The sequence below is a fragment of the Aquila chrysaetos genome, chromosome 4, assembly GCF_900496995.4.
Source record: "Aquila chrysaetos chrysaetos chromosome 4, bAquChr1.4, whole genome shotgun sequence".
Taxonomy (NCBI): Eukaryota; Metazoa; Chordata; class Aves; order Accipitriformes; family Accipitridae; genus Aquila; species Aquila chrysaetos.
In genome coordinates this window covers 76,873,343-76,890,799 of record NC_044007.1, presented here as the reverse complement: position 1 = coordinate 76,890,799, position 17,457 = coordinate 76,873,343, and the positions used below count along the sequence as shown (strand labels likewise).

At 38.5% G+C, this 17,457-nt stretch overlaps 1 long non-coding RNA gene across 2 annotated transcripts in view; it reads right to left on the bottom strand.

The window, feature by feature from the left end:
* Positions 1-1,480: 1,480 nt before the first annotated feature.
* Positions 1,481-17,457, bottom strand: part of LOC121233271 — a 144,146-nt gene continuing 128,169 nt past the window's right edge. For both annotated transcript variants that reach the window (XR_005932284.1, XR_005932283.1), the window contains 2 exons: positions 12,157-12,289; positions 1,481-1,617 (listed from right to left, as the gene is read on the bottom strand). This is a non-coding gene — a long non-coding RNA (uncharacterized LOC121233271). The remainder of the gene's footprint in view (positions 1,618-12,156; positions 12,290-17,457) is intronic.

Below are 17,457 nucleotides of genomic sequence, written 5' to 3'. Positions count from 1 at the left end.
GAATGGATTGACTTTTATGGAGCTAAAATAATTCATATGGGATGAGGATCTCAAGTGATGGTATACCTATTTTTGTACCTTAAGAACTCCTTTATGTTTATCTAGGGCTATTCTTTCACATGCCATCAAATTAAGTCCTACCTCCTCCTAAACCCTGGGTAGAAAAAAAGTTGGTATCTTGTCTATCGTTATTGGTGGGTAGAATTCATTAGAATTTTTATTTCACACTTTTCCTGTTCTCTTTTCAGTTGCCTTGTACATGTTTACCTTGCCTTGCATCTTCATGCCATTTTTGCTTTCTTTTTTTTTTTTCATGCTTTCTGTTTTCCTTTTTTTCCACAAATCATCCTAAATGCACAGGTAGTCCAATAATACTTGAACTTTTGAACCAAAAGTGTGTTCTAAACCCTTCAGCTAGAGACAAAACATGTTTCCTGTCACTTTTCTGTCCAGAGAGAGTGCACAGGCAGTCTGTAGCATGCATATAACTGAGATTCTTTGGACTGGGACCTTAGGTGGTGTAAACCAGCATTTCTCTTCTACAGAAGTCAAGGGAACTCAGAGCAATTTACACTAGGTAGGAGTTGTTAATTTTATTGCAATTAAATGCACTCTAATGCTAGAGCAATTTTTCAAATACTGATATCCTAATAGTTTTCCACAGAACACAGAGCAAAATCAGGGTCTGACCCTTCTTGTAAGACTTACGTTTTAACCCATCCTTTCTACTGCTCCAGCAGTGTGAAAAAGGTCTGTCCTGTCCTCTGTCCCCTCCAACCCTCACCCCACATGTTGCTCTTATGTGAGCAGGCTACCTCATTCTTAGCCCTAAACAGCCACAATGCATGGAACAGCCACATATCCAATGTGATTCCCTGTTGCAGTAATGGAATACACAGATTAAAGTAATTCTCACAGGCGCTTACCAGGTATGTTGAGGGACTGTAAAGTGGGTGTTATTAGTGAAGTATCCTTAGATCTTATTTCATCTGGCAAACAGCCAGAGCTTTACATTAGTGATCTTGGACCAACGTTAAATAAAGAATTATGACTGCTGGGGCCAGCAGGGATGAAACAACTTTTTAATTATTTAATCAACTAAATTAATATTTGACACATGTCTGTTGTCATCTTTGTCCTCTTTATGGTAAGTCCTTTGGACAAATGAATTAAGTTTGATATGTATCTAACTCACATCAGGAGTACAGATGGATAAAAAAAATTTAAATGCCATAGTCAATGAATTTTGCCAATATTGCTACTCTTGACTGGTAACAACCACTACTGTATTGCTTTATTTACGATAACTTAAATGTAAAAACCTCAGTCTATCAGCTACTGAGAAATGCTTCATTTAACCTTTCACATTATTTTGAGTGGATACATCAGCCAAATAGTATATTTCTTTTCCTTTATCACATGTGACCTTAACCTGTTAATCGGCTCCCACATATCCCTCCTGAAGGAGAAAGAATTGATATTTCAATGTTATATGATTTTATTGTTTATTCCATTTGATAGAACTGGTATACAGAGTAAACCCTCTCTGTGGACTTGATTCATCTTCCTCTGATGCTGCCAGGGAGCTTGGTACCTTATTTTGTAAGGATAGGACATCTGTAATCACAAAGGAATGGCAAGTAAAAATCTCTTGCATACAGAAGTGAAGAACACATTATCTCCCTTAATCAGATCCCTTAATCATGTGTTCATGTGATCTTCTGATCCCACAGGGACTCCTCCAGAGATACCTGTTTGTGTAGCAGAACAGAATCTTTTTTGAAAGATTTGATAGGTGTATTTCATTCTGAAAATTATTCTTTCCAGTGAGGAAGTAAAACAGAGAGTGAACTATCATTATGGTCAATCCATTCACTACAAGTGCCTGACAACCTTTCCTCCTTGTCTTTGTAGATAGGTGGGCTCCACTTGGTCTGTACTGTCTTCCTCTGAGGAAGCCTATTGCTTTCTAACAACTGCATAGGAAGCTTTGGCTCCTAGCTTGAACACCTTAATCAGGTTAATTTATTTCATTCACTTCGGATCTCTTAACTAATGCTTCTGACCTGGGATGTGTTTATTTTAGATGGACTGAATTGCATCACAGATACCGTCATAGACAAGCTGGGAAGACATCGCTGACTTCTGGGATCAGTTGACGGGTTGAACCTCTATTCCCCCTATAGGGACGCCTATTGGGTGAGATTTGAACCCTCAGTTATACCGAGTGCTTCCCCCAGAAACTTAGAAATCTCTGTAGAGTTTTTCCATAATTTAGTGTGCTTGTAGTCAACTGTATTATTATTTGCACGTGCTTTGCAGACAGTGTATTTACCACCAGCAATCCAAAAGAACCTGTACTCCTGTTGCTTTAATAAACTGTACTATTCATTAAAATATAGCCGTGATAGTTCGTTGAACACGACCAAACTCCTTAAGTCTGGCCGTTCTAGTTCGTTGAACGTGACTAAATTGAAAGTACAGTGCACTATTAGTGCATCCGTAATCGTGATAGTTCAGCATATTGAATGCAACTGGACTTATAGCACTGCATTGGGCATCACTCAGAATTTAAGACTAGCTGGCCCCAGCCCCTGTGATATCTGAGGACAAGCTGGAATGCAAGGGGGTTTATTTTCTGCCAAGCTTCCTTATGCTTTAACACAACAACTGGGCAACACTTACTCACAGCCTGGAAGGTACCATTTGAATTAGCTCTGCAGCATGCATAGTCTGTTGGACAGGAAAAGAAAAGTTGACTGCTCTTCTATCACGTAGCTGTATTTGAAATGAATTTGATCAGGTTTAACCTTTAGCTCACTTATGCTGCTTTAAGGATCTCTGTATCCAGAAATCCCATGTCCTTGAAGTAATTCCTATTATTTCCTTGGGTGATTGGATAAATAACCAAACAGTAACTAACATTTTAATCCAAACCACTTTTTAATCATTGTCTTCAATTCCCAGGAGGCTGGAATTATGCCAAGCCTAAGAAGCTGGCCAGTTACATGAATTAATATAAAACAGGGAAAAAAAAAAAAGAGAAGCTCAGGGTTTATCACAGTTGCCAATAAACTTCCCAGAAGGCAGTATTGTTCCAAAGCACCCAGTACCTCCAGCAAAATAACTTCCAAAAGGAATGTTGCTATATGTTCCTAGACAACTGTTAAACTGGGAAAGAAGGAAAAAGAAAAAAAGAAAACAAAAAAAAAAAATTCAAGGGTTTGCCAGAAGCCCTACTGAATTGTTAATCATGAAGAAGAGGCTAGTACTTTCCAAACATAAAGGAACACACCACAGCTTTGCAGAAATTACAATTGTGAATTAAACGCCGTTCTCCACAGCTGTGTCAAAACTGCTGTGGGGAACCTGGAAAGCCTGAAGATGGATTTATATGTTCACACACACTTTTTTGTCAGAGGATTCTCAGGGCAACCCAAGTGGTCTTCACCAGGATAAGGTGGTGGGGAAAAACCTGATGTATATCTTGTGCTTTACTACAGCTGTTCTTCAAATAGGAGCACGAACCACATCCAGAGGTAATACAGGAATCTTTGTACTTGATAATTCTTCCTTGACAAAGCCACAGCAATGCTTTTCAATTAACTTTGAGCATATTGCATACCACACTGCAGAAACTTGCTGACAGGGGCCATTGGGGTTATCTAATGCTCCTGATACAGCTGCATTACTTGCATATTTGATACAACCTTCTGTCCCAGTGTTGAAGACAAAGAAAAAATATTTAGGAGGTAAGCCATCAGAAGCAAATAAAAAGCAATGGGAAAGCAAAAGAGCACAGCAAATCAAGCTTGCTTATGAATAACAGGTATGTATACCCTAAAGCCAACGGAAGAGAGAATTCTCAGAATATGAATGGTGTCACATGGAGGAAAAGAGATTTGTCAAAGGCTGTTTACCATTCGTGAATACTGAGTGGGGTTAAGTGGAGCCAATTCCAATAACTCACATTTTTAAGATTAAAAAAAAGTGACCAAACTGTTCCTGTGATCCTATAATTGTAAAGTAGAAAGAAGAAAACTGCAGTAGACTTCTTTGAGAGAAATTTAGGTGACCCTGAAAGCAAACTGCCTTTATTCTATTGATCTTTGAGAATACCCCATTTGGTCTGGGCCTTTTTGCAAGGCAAGGGAGGGGAAAAGTAGCCTAACGAAAGTTTTTAAAACTATTTGAGAATCTATTTCAGCATGTTAATAGACCAGTGAGGGAAGTTACACACAGTCTTGAAAAATGATTTTTACAGCACTCATCCTACCCGTTGCAGCTGATAGACACTTTAAAACTCTCAGTCTGTGAATCAATTAAATAGAAAACTAGAAGTAAGAGGGTTTTGGCAAGGAAACTGAATTATATCAACTATGTGAATCACTTATCAGGAATCTAGCAGCTGTTTTCCTGAATCCAGGGACAGCCAAGGGAAAACTAAAGCTGTGAGAGTTACAAGCTGCTCACCAATCCATCCATTCCTTTACACAGGAATAATCTGAAACTCACTAACACCTGCTGGAGTGAAAACTCATCCATGCTAAAAAACTTTCCACAGGCAGGCTTCAATAATCTACCTGCAAGATTGCACTTGAGGTTCCCTAAAGAGGGTACTAGGATATAATATCAACAACGAGCTGATTTGTCTCTTGAAATTCTATTCCACTGCTGATGAGTATGGGGAGCAGCGAGGGAGATCCTGACTCACTCAGGGGAACAGGCACTTCAGGAGCAGAGGGGAAGGAGGGAGGGAGGGGAAGGAGAAGCAAGTGCTGAGGTCCTTCCGGAAGCAGGAGCTCCTAACTCTGAATTTGTACCATTAACTCCACTAATCCACTGGATGTCCATGACATAACCTCCCGGCCCATTGCTGCTGTGGACCACAAGGCCAAAATATGTACGCCACTGGTAGCTGTGCTCCAAGGGACAGCTCTGGAGTTTTGACTTTATGAGCCAGGGCTTACCCTGAATGGCGGTAAAGACCCACTGACTTCGAACATGGGGTAACTTCCATGAAATACAATGAGATAACCTATACACACCTCAAAGCTTCAGTAATGAGCGGCTTACCTTAGTCTCTAGAAGTGTTCTGTGTACCCAGGACAATTATTCCAGCCACGTAAACAAGATTTATTCAGTCAATACCTACTGAATTCTAAGCACCTTGAATTCAGCTGACACACATAGTGAAAATTGCCTTCAGCAGTAGTTTCAGAAAGCCAGTAGTTAAAGATAGGTATATGTATAGACATTTATATAAGTTTCTGATTACGTTTAAGGTCTGTATACAAAGACCAGATTCATATTTTCCCCTCTGCATACAATATACCATATCTGGGTATGATTCATACCTACCAAAAGCTCTCCAATGCCTTTGGCAGTTTAAAGGGGTATTTCAGCTGCATAAAATGTAAGGAATATCTTTGGCATAAGTGATTCTCTTAAATTGTGTTTTCTTCCTGCATATGGGTTGTACCAAAAGCATGCTGAATGCTGGTGGTTATCAGCTGATACACAGACCGTAAAGATCTGCTGTGATATTTTGATATTTTTCTAATGTATGCCAAGCAGTTGGATACCACAAATACATGATGTAGAGAACAGAAATTTAAAGCCATGGTTGCTTTCCAGACTCTGTTTCTGCAATAAATCTGGGGCTTCCAGGGGTCTGATTACATATTTTAAATGAGGCATACACTTAAATGCCTTGCCAAGTCAAAACCTTTTCCTGTAAGCTCTCTTGCTAGCTATTTTTATCCATTTTTCTAACATAATGCAAAACAGATCTCCCACTTGGGTGCTCTGATATACAGTGAATAATTAGAGCTGAATGAAAAACAGAAACATTTTTCAGGAAAAATATCCCCCTCCGCCCCATCTCAAAATATTCCAACAAGCAACTACAGTAATAAAATTAGCATTTATAATAAGAGCAATGTAAGGCAATATATAGAAATGTAAAGCAACTAATAGTAACAATGCAGAAACTATTTTTAATTCCCTTCACCTTAAGTAAATGATTGGCTCTGTGAACACTGCTATTAATATCCACAAGATAATTCATTAGATAAAATATATTTACTCAGGGGGAGAAGTGGCATCAGAATCTGGCCCCAGTGGTTGGCATTCTAATTCAATTTGCTGACTGCCTGTACTGGTAGCATTTTAAATGCAGGTTTAGAGTAAATAAGCCAGCAAGTGAATGCTTTGTAATAACTGAAGATTGCTTGCTGCTGTCAACCTTTTTTTTTTTCCATTATGATGTACGCATTCAGAGAAAGTTTGGGAAAAAAAGAGAGTAAATCAGTAACATTCTGTTGCATAGGTTGTTACTCCACTCATTATTTTAGTAACTCATAGTGAATATATTTTATGGGTATATCAGTGTACAGTTGTTAGCTCTGATATACTATTACCATAAATAAAATATAAAATTGTATGAAAATACACATAATAAAACTTCGGGGGTTTTTAATCCACTGCTTTTTCTGGCTTGGTTCAAATCCTTCCATGCAGCATTTAACTACTGTGTGCTCCAATGATTAAGCAGCAATAGGAGACAGACGCTGTTTTATAAAACAGTAATATTGTATACTGATAAGCAAAGAAGCATATCTGGCAGGCAGCATAACATAAACTACTTCTGCTTACCAAAGATTCTGAGGCTAGAATTGTGGTATTTCCAACAACCCTTTTTCATTTTATTTCCTTTTTCTTCCTCTCTCCCTTCTTTTTTTCTCTCTCCATTTTTAATCTCTTTCTCATACATCCCTCTCTTTTTCACCTTTTCTCCTCCCTTCTGTCCTTCTGTGAAAGTTCATTGTCCATGGAGAAGAATTCATGAAGGACATTTAACATTCTATAGTACAATTCTAAATAATGCTTGTACAAGTTGTCCTTGTAGTATATTTGGCAGATTTTTCAAAGGAGGAGGTTGTTTTGTACAGCTATGGTGGTGAACCTACTTCTTAGTTTCTTATTAGAAAAATAATTCTGCTTCTAAGTGGATGATCTATCAGAATGGAAAATATGTAGCTTATCATAGCAATGAAGAAACTGGATTTTGGCTGAGAAAATAAACAGCACACCTGTTATTACCTTCATACTATGAGTGCAAGTTAAAATAGATGTCTGATAGTGAATATATATTGAAATTATTGAAAATAGCTGTGCGTAGCTGACTGAATCTCAAAGGTAGTTAGAACAAAAAGCTCAAAGCTAAGAAAGTTACAGCAAGGAAAAAAATGTAAGAGAAGAAAATAAAGTGAGTTTAGTAGGTGAGAAAACAAAAGATGATGGGCAAGAAACTGGTTGAAAAGTGATGGCACCTTATTAGGCATGTCGAAATTTTAGAGGACAAGGGTTGTTTGCCAAGGTTACCATTAAGGAAGGTTGTCAGAGTTCATTTTTTTCCTTGTTCTTTTATCCTGTTGTGTCACAATGTTCAGGTGCAAAATTATGTCAAAGAAGATATTGAATGATTGGTTCCAAAACAGCTGAGTAACTGAATAGTGCACCCAGTGTTTCCTCCATTCTTCCTCTCCTGTTTTCCCATCCTGTATTTTAATCCATTAACTGGCCTTTTTATTCTTTTTCATTTGATTTAGATTGCTGTTTCTTTAACTGTATTTCTCATCTGCCTTCTTTTATAATGCTTTTTCTACAGCTTTGTTCTCTCTTCTGCTTTCACCTACAATCTGTACCTCCTCCCTTGTCATACTTTCTAGCACTATCCTCATAAACAGTGGGCACTGCATTAATAAGAGTTCCCAATGCCTCCATTGCTCACCTGTAGCTTACCTTTCCTTTCTCTAAGCATCCCAGTTTCTCCTGCTACAGTTTTCATGAAGCAATTTAGTCAAATGAAAAAACTGGGGACTATTAGCAGCTTTCAACAAATAATATTTGGGTGATTTATTGAATGAAAAAAATATTGTCGGTTTCATATTTTTCACAGATGAAGAAAGCTAGTATACATCCATTTGTGGTTTTATGAACTCACAAACCTCCAGAGAACATTGCTAATCCACACAATGTCCTTGAATGATAGATTTTTGTATTTAAATCTCTTATTTAGAGAAAAGCTGTATAAAATGAAAAGTAAATGGAGAACATCTTGTTACCTAGGTTCCTGTGGAGAATCCAACACATTCTTCACTCCAGAAAATACAAAGGGAATACCTTCTGCCCGTGAAATGAGAGCTGCAGCTACCACTGCTTTCAGTAGCTCCATGAACCTGACAGCCCAATAAGTTGCTGCAAAATCCCTACCTTACAAACTTCCTTGAGATGGATTGAGTCTGGCAGATTGGCATGTTAGTTTGTTGTGCTTTTGGCATATGAGTATCTATTCTGTGAAAATTTTTAATTTCCTAAATAAGTCTAGTTTTCTCCTTTTGGGGAACTACATCCTTCCAATTTCTTTGTGCCTGTGTCTGTGGGATTTTTTTGAGGACAGATATCTCAAACATGCAGATAAGGACTGGGGCCAGCACAGAGGCAGAGAACTCCACCACAGACCACCCAGCCCTTCTACTAAACTTCTGCTGAGCAAAAGTCACCATGCAGCATCACTAGGAATGCTGCCAGCAGGAAGAAACAATCAAATAACCCTGTCAGCAAAGGCATAAAACCTGTTTACTACATCTGAGGTGGGGTTAGGATTATCAAGGCTAAAAAGGTAAAAGCGGTTACTGTCTTATAGTAAGTCATGTCAGTGAACACAAGTTATGTAAACCATTCTGCTTGTCATCCTTCTGCTCTGTACTACTTGGATAACACTACAACAAATATCAGATAGAAAAGCAATGTGTCGTAGAATGTACATGTGGCAGTCTGACCACCTAAATCCAATACCTTTGAGTAGAGAGTAGCAGGAGAAAGAGGTAGACTTAAAGTGTTGAGACGAAGTAGTGATAGGCAGCAGGGAGGGGCTAGGGAGCAAGGAAAGCTGGAAATATTCCTTCAGAGGAGGAGAGGTTATCTATGTGGGTGTTACATATTTTATGTTTATATTATCACAACCAGACAGACTGTCTTGTATCTGGCAGGCAATGAAAACAAATAAATTAAATCCTTTTTTGAATGTATCACTTCTATTTGGTAAGTTTTTTTACTACCTTCCTCCCCTCCAATTCTTCCCAAAGATTTATTGTCCTCAGTACAGAATTTACAAAGTTTCACTATCCATGTCTCAGAATCATGCTGTGCTACCTGCTGACCTTGCCTACAGTTCAGAGACTTGTCAAAAGGAGATTTTATCATAGAGAACAAGACTTGATTTTTCTGCCTGAAAGCAATGTGGGGAGGGGTGAGGGTTTTGATCATATTGCAAGGTGGAATGTTTCTAGAGTGTGTTGCAAAGTGTGTCTATCATCAAACCTGCACAAAATCCTCCTCTTCCTGCTCAGCATTTGAACAAATCTGTCAGCTGCCCACAGTATTTTAGAAGCATGGATAATAAATTTTGGATGTTTCATATTATTTAGCTCCACAGATGTAAACAATCATTTTGACACATTGATGGGCTTTTTTATACTCTATAGGAAATTGGCACTAGCATTGGCTTCTTTGCATAACATCCATTTTGCATCTTTATACAAGTGAAGATCTTAGCAATCTTCAGCTGTTTTCATCCTACAGCTCAAATGACTAACAGTCGGGTGTACAAGAGTGTAGACACAGGTGTATACGCACACATATGTATCCATCCGTGTGATACATTCATTACACAAGTTGTGAAATATTGCACTATGAATGTGCATATGATCTGTATCTTGTTATCTTGCCCATTTTATCCCAGGACTTACTCAAACAATCTGGGCAATTTTAAAAACCACTCATTTTATAAACCAATATGAAGCAGAATTTCTCCCTTTCATTACATGACCAATGCTGAAGGTATCTCAGTGATCTAGATTCCTTCCATATTTAAAGATAAGTCACTTATATAAAGGTGTTTCATATTCATTAATTGTTAAGATTCCCTCAGAGCTATGCACAGTTAGACTCCTTGGCAAAATCCCGGTCCACTCATTATCCTGAAATCTTCACACAAATTTTAACGTACTTGTCATTTTATCCATGGTGCCAAAGGCATCTAATTTTAGAAGTGAAGGAATAAATTAAATCATTCCAATCTCAGTTAAAAAAACCACAAACCCACCAAATAAAGCCTTGTCTGACCCTGAGAGGTAGCACGGGCAGCATGGGAAGCAGTATGGAATGCGATAAAAACTTCAGCCAACCTCACAATGTCCTCTTCTATCTAGCTCTTGGTTTGGTCCCTCTGATCAACATCACATTGCAAAAAAACCCTTTAAACTATAGCACACCATCAACCATTTTGTGTTTTATAATTTGCTATATTAGGATTACTTCCAGGAGATTTATCAAATAGGATATCTTACATACAAAAGGTGACCAAGGTAGGCAGGTAAGTCACAGGGAGAAAACACAGATACCTAATAGCCCTCAAAGCCAGTTAAGCAAAAATGTGGTAAGAAACAAAACCTGGATGTTAAAACAAAAAAAGTAGGTTAACAGACTCAAAGCAGCACAGGAAAGGGCAGTCAAGTTTAAGTCTAGGAGCACAATCAAAAAGTAACTAGATGCAATTTTATACCTTGTATTAAATGAGTTAAGACCAAAGTTCTGCTAGTTCCTTCTGACTTTATGAATAAGTGAACACATACTTAACTTCAAAACTTTTAAGTAAAAATAATATTTTGCACTTGTATATACTTCCAAGGCTGTCAATAAGCTTTAAAAACTGCAGTGAAACTACACTTTATCCTTTGAGATGTTTGATAGGAATGTTTTACAGATAAGAAAAATGAAGTTCAGTGAATGAATTGATGTGGTCAAGACCACGTGACAGACACTGACAAAAATATGGCACAAAATCCAAAACCTTTGCTTTAATCACTAGCAAAAATCAAAAGTTTATAGGAAACAAGAAAAAACAACTCAAACTATGTGATAACTTTTGTGAGTACCAAGGTTGAATTGTAGAAGATATAGTATTTACCTGCCCAAAACAGATAACTTTTTTAACTACTACGTTGCTATTGGTATTTGTTTTAGAATATATATATATGAACTAGTAGTTTTATGGTGATATAATATACTACAATATAAGAGAGCCGCTCGTCTGGGCAATTTGAAACAGAATGGTCAAATAATAGTGATTAAGTAGTCACTCCATTCCACTGCAAAAGAAAAATTCCTAAAAGCATTTTCCCCAGTTTCTCCTGACCTTTGTCTGTCTAAGTATTAGGGCTGTAAGTGGCATGTCTATTAGAGGGCTGGTGCAAATTTTCATCACAGCTTGTTGACTAGGAACAGTTGAAACACCCTGAAGCAACAATGCATCGTGATTTCCTTATGTCCTGTTTTCTTCTTAATACTGGACATTCAAAATTTCAAGTGCCTCTGCATGTCCCTCCTGTATGAAAGTAGGAACATGTATGTAGTTTTAAATTAGTCATGATTTTAACACGCTTAGACATCTGCACATCTTCTATGTGAGAACTAAGAAACAAACGTAAATGGTATGATGAAAATGAGAAGTGTTCAGTGTGATATTCATACAGGCAATGAAATGGTTTATTCTCGTGGAGTAACAGGCAGGGGGATACTTTCGGCACCAGCGACCTGGCTGGGTATAGGCAAAGGCTGTGTCTGTACAGACGTCTCAGCACTAGCAGAAATGGATGCTCGGGGGGGTAGAGACAGCTGCGTAGAAAATGTTCCTCTAACTGCAGCGGGATAGCCTGACGCGGCTGACATGGAGGCATCAGAAGGGGTCACCGCCGCGCAGACAGCAGCGGCTGCCTGCCGTTCCGCCCTCATTGCCTGCAGCACATCCCGAACTACCTTCCAGTGCAGTTGGGTATTTGCTTGCTTCCTTTGGCTTATCTCCCCCGGCACTAATAGTGTCCCACAGCGCCTTGCCTACATCGTCCCAAGTCGCTACTTCAAATGCAACATTTATACTCGGAATAAGTTCTCTCTCCCAAGCCCATAAAAGTAACCCCTTTATTATGGAGTTATCACATTTCAACCCTCTCTTAGAGAGAATATGTTGAAGGAGATTTAGGACCGCTTCTTGCTCTTTGTCCAACCCCATCTCCTTCTCCAACTGCTCACCTGATTAGGGCGAGATTCTGTTTTTCTAGTCACTTGCGCGTGCTTCCTTGTCTTTCCCAGCTCAGCTGGTCATCCTGCCGGGGCAGCAGGGATAGTTTCAGCCGGCTTCTCCACTCCCTCTCTCCGTCGGCTCCTGTCGAAGAATTCAACACCGATCTGAGGGTCCCTGTTCGGGCACCAATTGCAGAGGCTCAGGACATCACACACAGACCAATGTGATCAGGTGAAGCCCCCTTTACTAGAGCATCAGACATCATTTTATACATTAGTTACATCTGTACATGCATTTAGCTATTTTACCATTGGTTACACGCATTATTCACGCACTGTCCACGTGCCTAATTACACTTAATGATTGGTTATATCAACACTGTACACGCGCATAAACGTAAAACATAATTGGTTATACTAACTAAAACATGCGAGACTTGTCTCAGTCTAATTGGTCAAGATAAACTGCCGAATTGAGGTTCTTTGTGCCAAGTTCTCTTTATCGTGGAATGCGCACCTGTGTTTTTCTAATTGGTATCTTTCTTATTTTTGTCTTCTTGTTTATTCTGTTCAAGGCCTTCTAAAGGCGTCTGGAATGCTCTTGTGACCGTTAGCTAAATATGTTCCCACAACAGTTTATAATGATTTTAAACAAAAAGTACACTAAATAACTCTAGCCAAAGACTTATAGTGCTATTATAATAATAAAATTACAGTCTGGGCTACAGTTAACTCAACTCTGACAATACTTCTGCACACTCTCTCTGTCCTCCTTCTCCCTAGCCACAAATACATGGTATAAAAGAGGCTGAATGGAGTAAGGAAAAGTACACAGTGACCTGAATATTATTTTTTTTTAACAAATAAATATATGTTCCATAATTCATTGCTATTTATTAAAGTTCCAGTTCTGCCACACTTAAGCAGACTGAGAAATATTTGCCCAGAGTGTTTTCCTATGTCTTTCAGTGGTGCTACTAAATGTACAAGATACAACACAGTGGAGGAACGGTGGCAGAATCAAGGGTACATTATTTTCAGTATAAGATCTGTAGAATTTCATATTCAGTGTCTAATCAGTACTCCAACTCAACCGTCAGTAGCATTCTGCCTAATAGAGACAGCAGTAAGCAATTTTTTGTGTAGCAATGTTGACTAGAGAAAGATACATTTTAAAAGGACAAACTAAATCAGGGAATAATAAGAGAAGTAATTTTTTTTTGCTTTAGCATGCTGACCGTCTGACCAACATGCACTCCTGCCTTGTACAAATAGAGAAGCGTCATTCAGTTTGTGAGGCATTGGTGCCATGGAATAAAAATAAGTCAACAGTAGGACACCACATTAAGTCAATAACTTCTTGCATCAAGCAAGTTATGATTTTCTTATCTCCCTCTGTGGAATGATTGTTGGAGGTGACTTATTGATATGTCCCCCTCTTAAGGGAAGGTAAACCTCCAGGGTGGAATGCAATGGACATGCAAGAGATCTGTTCCATAGTAATTCCCTAAGCATCATAACCTGTAACCGTAGATGTTAGCAACACCAGGCGAGCTTGGTGTGCTGACTCTGAGAAGCAACACGGAGGCTGGAGTGGAGTGGAGACACCGCGGCCAGGCTCTGTGATATCACCAGAGGGATGAGGAACTGGAACTACTGGACCAAGAACAGAAGGTCCCTGCATTGAATCCACTGAAGCAAGGAGGTAAAATAATGGGGGGTTCTGTCGAGCTAATGCCCTACTTCTGATTTATACCACACGTGCCCAGTTCTGGGATACTGACACACAAAATCATGTCCTCTGGGTGAACTTTGGTCATTATAATCTCATTATAATACCAAAACACACCTCCATCCCCAAAGTTACCCACTTCCAGGGTGCGACCACCCCTCACTGAGCATGCGCTCTGAATTTTCTCTAGCATATACCTTTAAAAGCAAAGCGAGAGAACTTAATACCAATCAAAGTAAAGGTATGTATGACTAGAGTCACTCAAGCTCCACCTAAAAAATAAGAAAATATAAAAGGGCTTAAGAGAGGAGGACTGTTAGGGAAGACACCATCATAGACAAGTCAGGAGGACATTGCTGACTTCTGGGATCAGTCGATGGGCTGAACCTCTCTTCCCCCCTATAGGGATGCCTATGGGTGAGATTTGAACCCTCAGTTATACCGAGTGCTTCCCCCGGAAACTTAGAAATCTCTGTAGAGTTTTTCCATAATTTAGTGTGCTTGTAGTCGACTGTATTATTATTTGCATGTGCTTTGCAGACAATGTATTTATCACCAGCAATCCAAAAGAACACATATTGTTGCTTTAACAAACTGCGCTGCTCATTAATCTAGTTGTGATAGTTCATTGACGCAACCAAACTCCTTAAGTCTGGTAATTCTCGTGCGTTGAACACGGCTAAGCCAAGAGTGCAGTTCACTATTAAGTGCATCCATAATTGTGATAGTTCAGCATATTGAACGCAACCGGACTTAGAGCGTTGAATTGGACATCACTCAGAAATTAAACCTAGCCGCCCCCAGACCCTCTGACATCTGAGGATAAGCTGGAATGCAAGGGGGTTTATTTTCTGCCAAACTTCCTTACCCTTTAACACAACACCCTCATAAGTAATTTTAAGTTGTTCGTCCTGTTTTGCTGAACAATGCTGTAAAATAATTCCATAAGCAATCACTAATAAGATTACAGCTCTGAAGGGTGCAAAGTTTACAAAAGATAGGCAAAGGAAAGTCAACATTTACTTTATAAAAACTATGTAGAGTTTTTTATACAAAAATGTAATAAAATAGTGTTTCAAAGGATGAAGATAAGTCATACCAGTTAAGAGTAAAAAAAAATCCAGAACATTTTCTCTTCTAGGTTTTTGTTTTTAGGAGATGTAGGAATTTATTGTTAATGTCTTCTTTCCATGAGAAGGAATTAATGTTATCTATATGCCTTTTTTCCGTTGTCCTTTTTGACAGTATGTTACCTCCCTGAAGGTTTACATGATTTTTTTCAGTGGCTGGCAGCCACTGTATGTCTGAAAAAATAATGCCAAAATGCTAATTACCATAAGCAGTATTTAAATAAGCTGATGTGATCTGTTATATTTCAATTCCTTCTTTCTGAAACACTAGCTGAGCATCAGACTGCTCCATTCTTTAAGTGCCATATTTATCTCCTTAATTATTTCACTGGGACTGTCATGCCTTGTATTCATATTTTGCTTGGGTACAACATGTATGAATACAGGTATTTGTCTTGCAACCATAACTGTGTCTTTTTTAATGATTTATGGAACTTGTCTAATCCAGTTTGCTCGTGATTCTGTCTTTGCATCACAAAATTCAGTACAATTCCTTTTTTTGTATGTGTGTACCGAGATGAATAGGAAGAAATGAAAGTAAAAGGGGACTAAAAAGAGGTATGGTGAGAATTTAAAGCTATTTTCAATCATGAATACTTCCTCCTAAAATTTCATTCCACAGAGAGATATGAACAAGACAAGTGTTTTGATTAACATCAAGAATATTTCAAGCAGCATTATTTACAAAAGTATGCAGGGATGACATTGCATAGTAATGAAGTGTCATAAAATCATCAGTGTTGATATGGAAAAAGTATTAATACCCTTCTTTCTTTAAAATAATAATTCCTATATTATTTTTCATTGATCTATTATCATGCCCTGAGACAAAACAAAATAACTTTTCCACAAGAAGCTTTAGACAAAGCTGCAAATGAGGGAGAAAATTTTCAAGATACAAACTTAAAGCTGGTCTCAGATTTGGGCACTAAAATCAATAAACTAATTTTAAAATACAATCTTTTTGGAAACTTTTGATTCTCACTATTTGAAAATGCAGATATGAATTTCATAGTGGAATTAAAAAGACATAAAAAGGGTGATGACACCACTTAATTTTCATTATTTTCCTCAGGAAACTGAACACAAAAATAATTTGAGTAGCTCTGAATATACAACCTTCAACATTCAAGTGTAGATGTGAAAACCTAGCTTTTCAGCTTCTCTCTTCCCCAGAACTAATTGGGATTAGGTGCAGTTAGACAGCATATCCCACATGGCATGCATATGCTGCAGGGTCATGTATGCTTATCCTTATGGCAGGACCTCTATCAGCAAGCCCTTCTCTCCCACCACCCCTCCTGTTTGCAAATCCTTATCTAGTAATCAGAGAATTAACTGGCTGAGAGAACGGAACAGAAATGTCAGCTTGTTCCCTCCAAAAATGGCATAGTCAGCAGACCAGTGTCTTGCAGAGCTACTAGTACTGGTACACTGCAGTTCACTAACGTACACGAGCAACTTGATTTCCCTCTAACCTCTTCTGAAATCTGTATTGGGTTTTTTCCCAATTTTCTGTACTTTCAAAACTCAAAGAAAATTGCTTAAAAAAAAGGAATAGAAATTATTCTAGGGCTGGAGGAAAAGTCCCACAGAGACAATTAAAGAACCCACTCTGTTTAGCTTAACAAAAAGGAAATTATACCCAATTAAGACTAACTCACTGACTTCAGCTCAGGGGTAGTTGAGTGAGGTGTAACATCTGACTGGCTTTGTATCAACAGGTTAAGGGATCCCATAGTCCCTGTTGATCTCAAGAACTCTGGATCATTTAATGCCAGATTATTTTCTTCTTCCACCTGCCATGATGGGAGTATTATTTTAAACATTTCCTAACATGAACATATAAATACAGCTGAAATTTGTCATCTACATGTCAGTTACATTTCATTCATTCTTTGTGAATCTCATACCGTTACCAGTCAGATCACCTCCCCCTGTTGCAGCATGCATATACCATGTACTTACAGAGTTTCCTTCTCTGATCCTCCACCCCACCATGCACTTTATAATCAGTTCTGGAAATTGCCAGCATAGTTGTTTTTCTGCTAGGTGTAATCCCAGAGTAGAACTGATGGGGTGAAGCTGCACAGTGGCAGAAATCCTGGCTATTTCTGTCATGACTACTGTAGTGTTGGGACTTCCATCATGTAAGACATAACATTAAATAAATATGTTTCTAACAGAGAGAAGCTGGACAGAATTAATCCCTTAATGTTACAGCAGTGGCTCCTACTTTAATGATTGTCTAGTACTACAGTATTGCTTGTAAAAATATCATCAGTAAGAGATAATTTAATCATGTAAGAGATTGAAGTGCTGAGGGAAGACCAAGAACAAAATGTAGCATCCTCCTGCAGGCATTATGTTTGTGCTAAGGATGGAAACCAATAGTAAACCTCTGGAAGAAAGCGAGTCTCTTTATGCCAATTATTCCCAAGCTCGACA